Here is an 8,605-nt window from a genome sequence, read left to right as displayed (position 1 = left end):
TACCATGAATCAATTATTTATCGGAATAATACATGAGACTTTCAAGTTTCAAGTGATTTTGCTCCGAGCTGTCACTTTGTTGGATCACGGAGGGGTGTTTTCCTTGGAATTAAAATTTGACAAGAGATAACGAGTTAGTACCACTTCGTCTTAATACTTTGTTACTTATTTTACTATGCTTTTCATATAATATATGTAAACACATTACTATGCAATGAGGTGCAGACATCGAAATGCTGAAGAATGGGTAGCAAATGGGTCGGGACTTTCCAATCAGCAATCAAATGGAGAGGGGTCTTCCAAGTGAGTTATTATGTACAACTTTTGTTAAATTCAAGAGCTATAGGACTATCTATATAATAATGTATATATATATATATATATATATATATATATATATATATATATATATATATATATATATATATATATATATATATATATATATATATATATATATATATATATATATATATATATATATTGTATATATGTGTATATATGCCAAATGAATGAATGATAGTCTCATCTTGTAAAGGTAGAGATCAGTTTTGGGGATAAAGAAGCATACATCTTACTCACTACTCAATGTATCCACGTCATCAGATTAGTAAACGTCGATGTACGAGATGATATGTTAAATTCTATTTGTTGGGCAGATAAGAGACACGATCGAGCGTGTATGAGCTGCTTTAAAAGTGTATATGATTACACTCCTTTGTCGGATGATGGTTATTGGGTTTAAATTTACATCTATCAAGTGGAGGTAATGAAATTTCTTTTACTTAGAAAGTATGAACTATGTATAAATTTGTATTTTCTTTATTTGTTTTGTGTCTTTATATCATATTTTGTATATCTTATTTGGTACAGTTTTTAATAGTCACATGATGTTTACAAGTGGGTCAGTATGGGTCTTAATGACTTTTACTAAATATGGTTATTATAGAGGGTAGTGATAAAAAATTGTGTTACCAAATGGACTGATCCTTGTGTAGGTTTCACCTTTTTGGATCATCTGAGAAAGTGTAGGTTTCACCTTTTTGGATCATCTGAGAAAGTCAAATTACTATGTGTTAAGGCTGCAAAGTGCATTTGGGTTGGAATTTGTTTTTATCATTATTGGATGAACATAACAACTACCTTTAATGTTTATGATATGCAATATTGTTACATGTTGACTTTTGTAAGTCAAATTGAAAGGACAAAGGTTTATCGTTTAAAGCGAACATATCTCTGGTCATTGCTGTAAACCAAGATATCTGTTTATTTAATATATTTGTATGTGTTATCTATTCATAGATTATAAATTATGAATAGTAATTGCATGATTTTTTGTAAGTACTTACATTCAGTGTTGCAGATCCACTTGAAATTCAAGGAAGGAAATTAAATGCTTCATGGTCTGATGGATGGCTACATGTCTTCCAACTTTTGCTCTATAGCAAGGGTGGTAAAATGAACAGGTCGCCCAAGTATTAAATAATAATTTTAATGGGAAATAATAAATAAAAATATATATGTTTTATGCATTTAAACTAGAATACTTTTTTTGAAACTTTTGACCCAGTTGGCCTGCCCGTTCCTTTCAAAGTTTTTAACTGCTTAACTCACTAGAGAGATAACATAACCTGAGTCAACTTAGTCACTTATTGAATTGGTTGATTGTATTTAATATTCATTATTGGGAAGTGCAGGAAAAGTGTTATTCTTTCACATACGAATACCATAGGTTTTGAGAATTGACGAGGAATAATAAGTAAGTTTTAACCTTTAAAAATGCGCATCATTTTTTGTTTTGATTTCTTTTGTAGACAATCTTGCTTTTGTTATGTTGATGTTAAAGATATGTGGGATAAACATTATTAATTTATAATAATATTTGTTGGTCATAACATCATGTAGGCAACTAAAAATCGTAATGACTACTGTTAAATCCGTTTTTATCTGTTCACCGAATCGAACACAACCAACCCGCCCATTTAACCACCTCTACATTACGCGTTTGCATGTCTAAATTGTGTGATGTTGTGGACTTTTTGGTAGATGGTATTTGACAAACAAAGGAGAGAGTCTGCCCATCTTGCAGTTCCATCTACTCTTTTATCAGATAAAACGAAGTGCTTTTCACCGAGGTAATCTATCTTAATTTTGCATTTCAACTAACTCATTACTTTAACTTTAATCATTGGATAGGAGTTTTACAATAGTTTTTTAGTTACACTATTTGACCTATCTTGAAAAAAATATCTCATAGTTATGCACATATGTGAGCCTGCTATGGGAGAATTTTAAAATCTAATACTTTTACTTATTTTGACATTGCTATTCTGTTTGAATACTAAAACAGAATTTTTGCACTTTGGTCGTTTGATTGTGTTTTAATTAGTCTGTGTGATGTGTATCGATTTAACATGCTTTAGCAGATCATATAGTATGTGGTAAATAGCTCATACTTTACAACATGGGATCTTCAAATTGTAGATAATGATTTTGAATTTTTTCAGGCATGTTCAAACTATAGATAATGATATTGAATTTTTTTAGGCATGTATTTGCCTTTTACAAATAGAAGATAAATGGTCAATTTGTTGGCTAATTGTATCTTTATTCATATTAAGTTTAAATTTTTACTTATGTACTCACAGCCCGGCCAGATTGTAATGGAATCAAATAGTGTTGAAACAATGACAAAACAAAGTGAGTTGATTAGCGCTTTTGTTTTTGATAAGCTATGTTTCTTTTGCAGCCAGCAATTACTAAAAACTTTGAACATTTGTACAACACGACTACTCTCTTCCAAGAGAGAGGAAAGGAAGATAGTTCTCACCCGCATCTTAAGTATAGGCTTTTAATAAGTACTATTTTACTAGATAGTAATTGCAATCGATAGAAAGTTTGTTGTACAGTTTTGGTAACATGAAAACAAATATTGTACATATGCATTTCGTAACATTCACTACCTTCATCAGACAATCAATACCCATGTGAGGATGCATATTTTTATTTTTGTTTTTGGGCCGAAGTTAATTTAGGCCAATATTTGGTTTTTGGGCCAAAGTTCATTTAAGCCAATATTTGGTTTTTGGGCCTGGTATTATTCGGCGTTAGTCTTGTAGTGGTAATGGGCCCAACTCCTTTGTTGACTTGGTGGATGGAAATTGCCAAAATAAGAGACAATATTAATTTACGATTACATGTTTACAGGTTCATTAATTAGCCATTGTTATAAATGAAGGAAATTAAATAACACTTATATGAGAGGTGAATTACTAATTTACTAATATAACTTATAGTATTTCTTAAATTAAACCAATGAAAGAAGAAACATGTGGCAAATAAACCCTATTCCAATACAAATAATAGAAACAAAAGTAGAGGGTGTCCATTTTACAAGACAAGCCCACCATCTATAACAGATACAAAACATATAACATATTACCTTCGATCCCAAACATCTAATATACAAAACATATAACATGTTACCTTTGATCCCAAACAGCAAACGAAAGTAGAGAGTACCCAAATCAAATTAAAAAATATCTATTTTGAATATCAAAATTTATTTTGCACAATTGTCAAATTTAATTTAGGTCATGTTATGAGTTGAAACATACTTGTCTCTCTATATACATATATATACATATATGGTATCATAATAAAGATTTCAAATAGTATTTTCTGGTTCAAACCCGCAAGGTTGCGGGTATTAAACTAGTTTTATCCTAAATCCATAGTGAATATATAGAAAAACTACCTGTTCAAAATCATAATTTGATCCAAACAGTCAAGAATTGTTGTTAATATTACATCGAACACCTTGTGTGCATTCAGAAAGCTTCACAATCTAAAAGATACAAACAAATATCATTAAGCAACAAAATTGAAAAAATAAGCTAAAAGATTAACAAACAAAAAAAAACTTTAACAAAAAAATTGGAACAAATACATACCCTAAACAACCAATACTCGGTATGAGAACTACAATTGTCAATCTATCATCCACTAAAGATGAATTTTAAAAAACAAAATAAATGAAATCATAAACTTACGATATCGTAATTGAGATATCCATAATCAAAACTGAAACTTACTGAATCGTGGAGTTTAAAAACCTGAAAAACAATATATTATATTGGAACAACAAAGTTAGAAATTGAAAAGAAATAATGTATGGATTAGAGTCATAGAGATGGAGTATTAATTAGTACTTCAAGTTGAATTCAAACAAAAGTAGAGAGTTTGGACGGTGATGGCATCGGAAAATGTAGTGACAAATTTTTCAAAAGTAAATTGAATTTTCCAAATGTAAAGACGTTTGTGCTACGTTAGTCCCTCTATTATACCCAATTTTGCTAACAGCGTCCCTGCTTTTTAATTTGAATTTCCAAGTCCTTTATTTATCCTAATTTGGCAATCCGCATCCCTTAGTCTAACTTTCGTTAAAAAATTTCGTTAATTCATGACACGTACCTTGCATGTGAGGGTAAATTTATCTTTTTACTTTTTTCTTCGTTAAAAACGAAGGACCACCGACGCAATTATGATTTTTATATTTTTAATTTATAAATTTATAACTATAAAAATAAAAATCTATAAATAATACGTTACATTGTTTTTCAATTTGGGGTCGTCTGCACTTTTTCTTCAACCTCCTTCAAACGAACCGTTAAATCTCAATCAACATCACCACAAATTCTCCAATAAATCTAATAATGGACCACCAAACCTACTCTCCTAACCTTCTCCACCTCTCCTTCAACCAAGACTCCGGATGTTTCACCGCCGGAACTAACCACGGTTTCCATATCTACAACTCCGATCATTCAGCGAAATTTTCCGGCACGAGTGCGAAACACTCGGCGGTGTCATCGCCGTACAGATGCTTTTCCGGTGTAACATTCTCGCCTTGTTGAGCTATTAAACGCCGAAATCGTGATTCTGATGTAAACAAGATTAGGGGGTACGCGCTTCGCGGCTAAGAATTATCGATGACTATTCTTTATACATTAAGTTTGACAAAGTATTCTACGGTTAAAAACTTACCATCATTCGTTAATGGCTATACATTATAAACTTAATTTAGATGCCAAAGTCTTAAGCGGTTACAAACTTACCATAATTTACATCATAAAGTTTTTAACTATTACAAGCTTACAAGCACATAATGCTTAAGCATAAAAAAACAAAGATACCAAAGAGTAAAGTAAAGGATTTGAAACAAAGCTTACAATCCATACATACAATGAAAACACCTAACTCGATTGAGTAAAGTATACCAAAGACAAAGATACCAAAAAAGACATCTTACAAGGAAAGTTACTTTATCAGTAACGACTATGAAGTCCTTTAATTTGCAACACTCAGCTATAATAATTAGCTCATCCATATTAAAAAAAAATTCCAGTTGGGTTGTGAGGACTGTGCAACAAAACCAAATTAAAAAAAAATTGATACGTACTGCTTATAATGTATTGGTTTTATTTATATGTGACATAATAAACTTACATCTATATATACCATGAACCCATTCAACCGCGAAGCAAGGATTTGAAAAAAACCCCGAAATAAGCACCAACTTAGTCACATCTATCTCGGCGCCCATGTATACAAAGATCGGAAAGCTTGTATTGCACCCCACCCCAATATATCGTTGTTGAAACTGTAGGATTAATGTGCAAGACACAACATATAACTATATGACTAAATTCGTTTGAGCCTTCGGGGTCACACACATATACACCTAGACGTCAAACTGTATATATATATATATATATATATATATATATATATATATATATATATATATATATATATATATATATATATATATAGGGTGAGGATCCATGAAGAACCAAAGGTAGTAGAGAACCCATGGAACTCGTGCAGATTGACATTTTTTTTCTTTTTTGCAGATTGACGTTTTTTTGCAGGTTTTTTTTTTTTTGCAGATTGACTTTTTTTCTGTGCAGATTGACTTTTTTTTTTTGCAGATTGAGTCAATCTGTGTTTTTTTTGCAGTTTTTTTTTACAGATCGACTTTTTTTTATGTGCAGATTGACATTTTTTTTTGTGCAGATTGAGTCAATCTGCGTGCAGATTGAGTCGATCTGCGTTTTTTTTAAAATTTTTTTTTTTTTTTTTTTTGCAGATCGACTTTTTTTTTCTGTTCAGATTGACATTTTTTTGTGTGCAGATTGAGTCAATCCGCAGATTGACTTTTTTTGCAGTTTTTTTTTTTTTTTTTTTTTTTTGCAGATTGACTTTTTTTTTGTGCAGATTGACTATTTTTTTTTTTGCAGAATTTTTTTTTTGTGGAGATTGACTTTTTTCCCATAGATTGAAGCTCAATCTCCACATAGATTGAAGTTCAATCTATGAGTTCTATGGGTTCTCTACATACTCTAGTTCTCTAGGGATCCTTTCACTATATATATATATATATATATATATATATATATATATATATATATATATATATATATATATATATATATATATATATATATATATATATATATATATATATATATATATATTAGTCAAGTAACGGAACAAATTAAAATGTTTAATTATGAATTAATTAAATAATATTAATTAGTTAAATGTTTGAATTTGATTTTTGCAAATACATTTTCTTTTCACCTAACTTGTTAGCTTGCTTTACAACCAAAGAATTCCATATGCACATATTATATGGTTTACAATGTATTTTTGGTGGATGTCTTCATGTAAAGGCTAAAGCAAATGTAAATTAAAGGAAAAAGAAAAATAAAATATGTTTTCTACATACTTTTAGTTTTGGACATGATATACTCCATATTATAAGTATAATAGTCTCTTGGCATTGGTGAGAACTGACATACAAAAACCAATTCATTTTTGTTCGAAGTGGAAAAACAAAGCAAAAGAAAGAAACATATCACATCTTGTTTCTTTTGTTTCTTTTCAAACGAAGATAAATTCATATACGGAGTGTTATCTATTCATCGATAATTCATTAATATAATTTGATTATATTAATACGGTACTTGGGTTTGTACTAGCATCCATTGACGATCGTTTGAAGTGTAGTGTGGACTATTCAAAGAGACGGTTATATTTTTGATCGTAGGTTTCTCTCCAACAATCAGTTTCTTCATGAAAGGTATATCGTTTACTCACTTTGTAAATTTATATCTTTTGACAATTATTGGTGGTATAATTGAATCTTGGTGGAACCGTTAATCGTGTGTATGTTTTGTACTATAAAATATATTTATTTTAACTATCCGCTGCGTTTATCTGAACTTAAAAGTATACACGGTTTTCCATCAGTGGTATCAGAGCCGCTTTTACACCATTTTAATTGTCACGTGATTTTCTCAGATCTAATGTTGTGGTGAATTGGTAAAAAGTAAAAAAAATAAAAAAATTCAACATGTTTGTTTTAAATTAAACCTCATGACGCACAAATAAGATCTGAAAAATATCATTGTTATAAATTTTGAATTTATTTATTGTGGCTTGAATACTTATTGTTTATTTCATTCCATGATTGTACACATGCATTGTAACCATGGACAAGCCATATGTAATTTTTAATAATGTAGTTATTAGAATTGTGATTGCACACATCGCCCATAATGCACCGACCTATGTATGATTATTGTGATTGTTGATTACGGCAATATTATATCATGTTGATTATTTGTATTATTAGAAAGGCCATTTTGAAGCCAAATTTGTATTATATTTATTTTTCATTTTCATAATATTGTATTTAAGTTTATTTCAATTTAAAAAAGTACTAGTTTAGTTGTATTTTCAAATTTAAATAAATGTAACAAGATGAAGATTGAAGATAAAATACAACATGCTTTTGGCTTAGAAGATGGAGAATCGATCAAGTTAACAACGATGGCGTTCGGCAAGTTTCCACTTGATTCTTGAATCAAGTGGGAGCAACGATATTACCCTTAGTTTGACCTCTTAATCCCATGTTGGCTCATGGGATCGAGCATAGGATTTTTGGGTTTGGCTATGTGTGTGTGTGATGCATGGTTATGTTTTATTTTTGCATTATACATAATTGTTGATTAGAATATATGCTAAATGTTTTTTGATGAAAACATCAAATAAAACCGGAAACAGTTTTAAAGATTAAAATTGATGATTTTAAAAGTTAAACTCTAACGAGTTTAAAGTTAAATGTTTTTTGAAACACATATTATGTATGACCGAAATCTTTTAAATTTTTTTTTTAAAACGATACACGTTTGTGTATTTGTTATTTTTATATATAAAATAAAATAACAAACTAGATGCATAAACACGATCGACATATATACAATTGGTTAAAATTATTTTTAACAAATAGTGTAGCGAATCTTGTGTGCATGCATTATTCGTTAACACAAACATTTTTAAAATACCGTCAAATTTAAGTTATGCCATCCAATGAGCTTGCAAACATTCCTCGTTATTTTTTATTATGGTGAGACCTAATCGAATTATAACCACGAGGTGGATTTTAGTTACGAGTGAGATTAGGCTGAATTTCCACTGTTTTCAAATTGGACGACTTAATTGTATTCACGATGAGACCTGAATTCGAGGCAAGGAT

The 8,605-nt window shown here is 29.9% G+C and overlaps 1 long non-coding RNA gene across 1 annotated transcript; it reads left to right on the top strand.

Moving 5' to 3' along the window:
- LOC139904476 (uncharacterized) lies at positions 1-2,925 on the top strand. Its single transcript, XR_011778835.1, has 7 exons — positions 1-133; positions 226-303; positions 539-766; positions 1,364-1,466; positions 1,698-1,759; positions 2,047-2,135; positions 2,750-2,925. It is a non-coding gene; the product is annotated as an uncharacterized lncRNA (long non-coding RNA).
- Positions 2,926-8,605: the final 5,680 nt, after the last annotated feature.

The sequence above is a fragment of the Rutidosis leptorrhynchoides genome, chromosome 4 (assembly GCF_046630445.1).
Source record: "Rutidosis leptorrhynchoides isolate AG116_Rl617_1_P2 chromosome 4, CSIRO_AGI_Rlap_v1, whole genome shotgun sequence".
NCBI lineage: Eukaryota > Viridiplantae > Streptophyta > Magnoliopsida > Asterales > Asteraceae > Rutidosis > Rutidosis leptorrhynchoides.
Note: the sequence above shows the minus strand (reverse complement) of the source record. Positions and strands in the feature narration are given on the sequence as shown.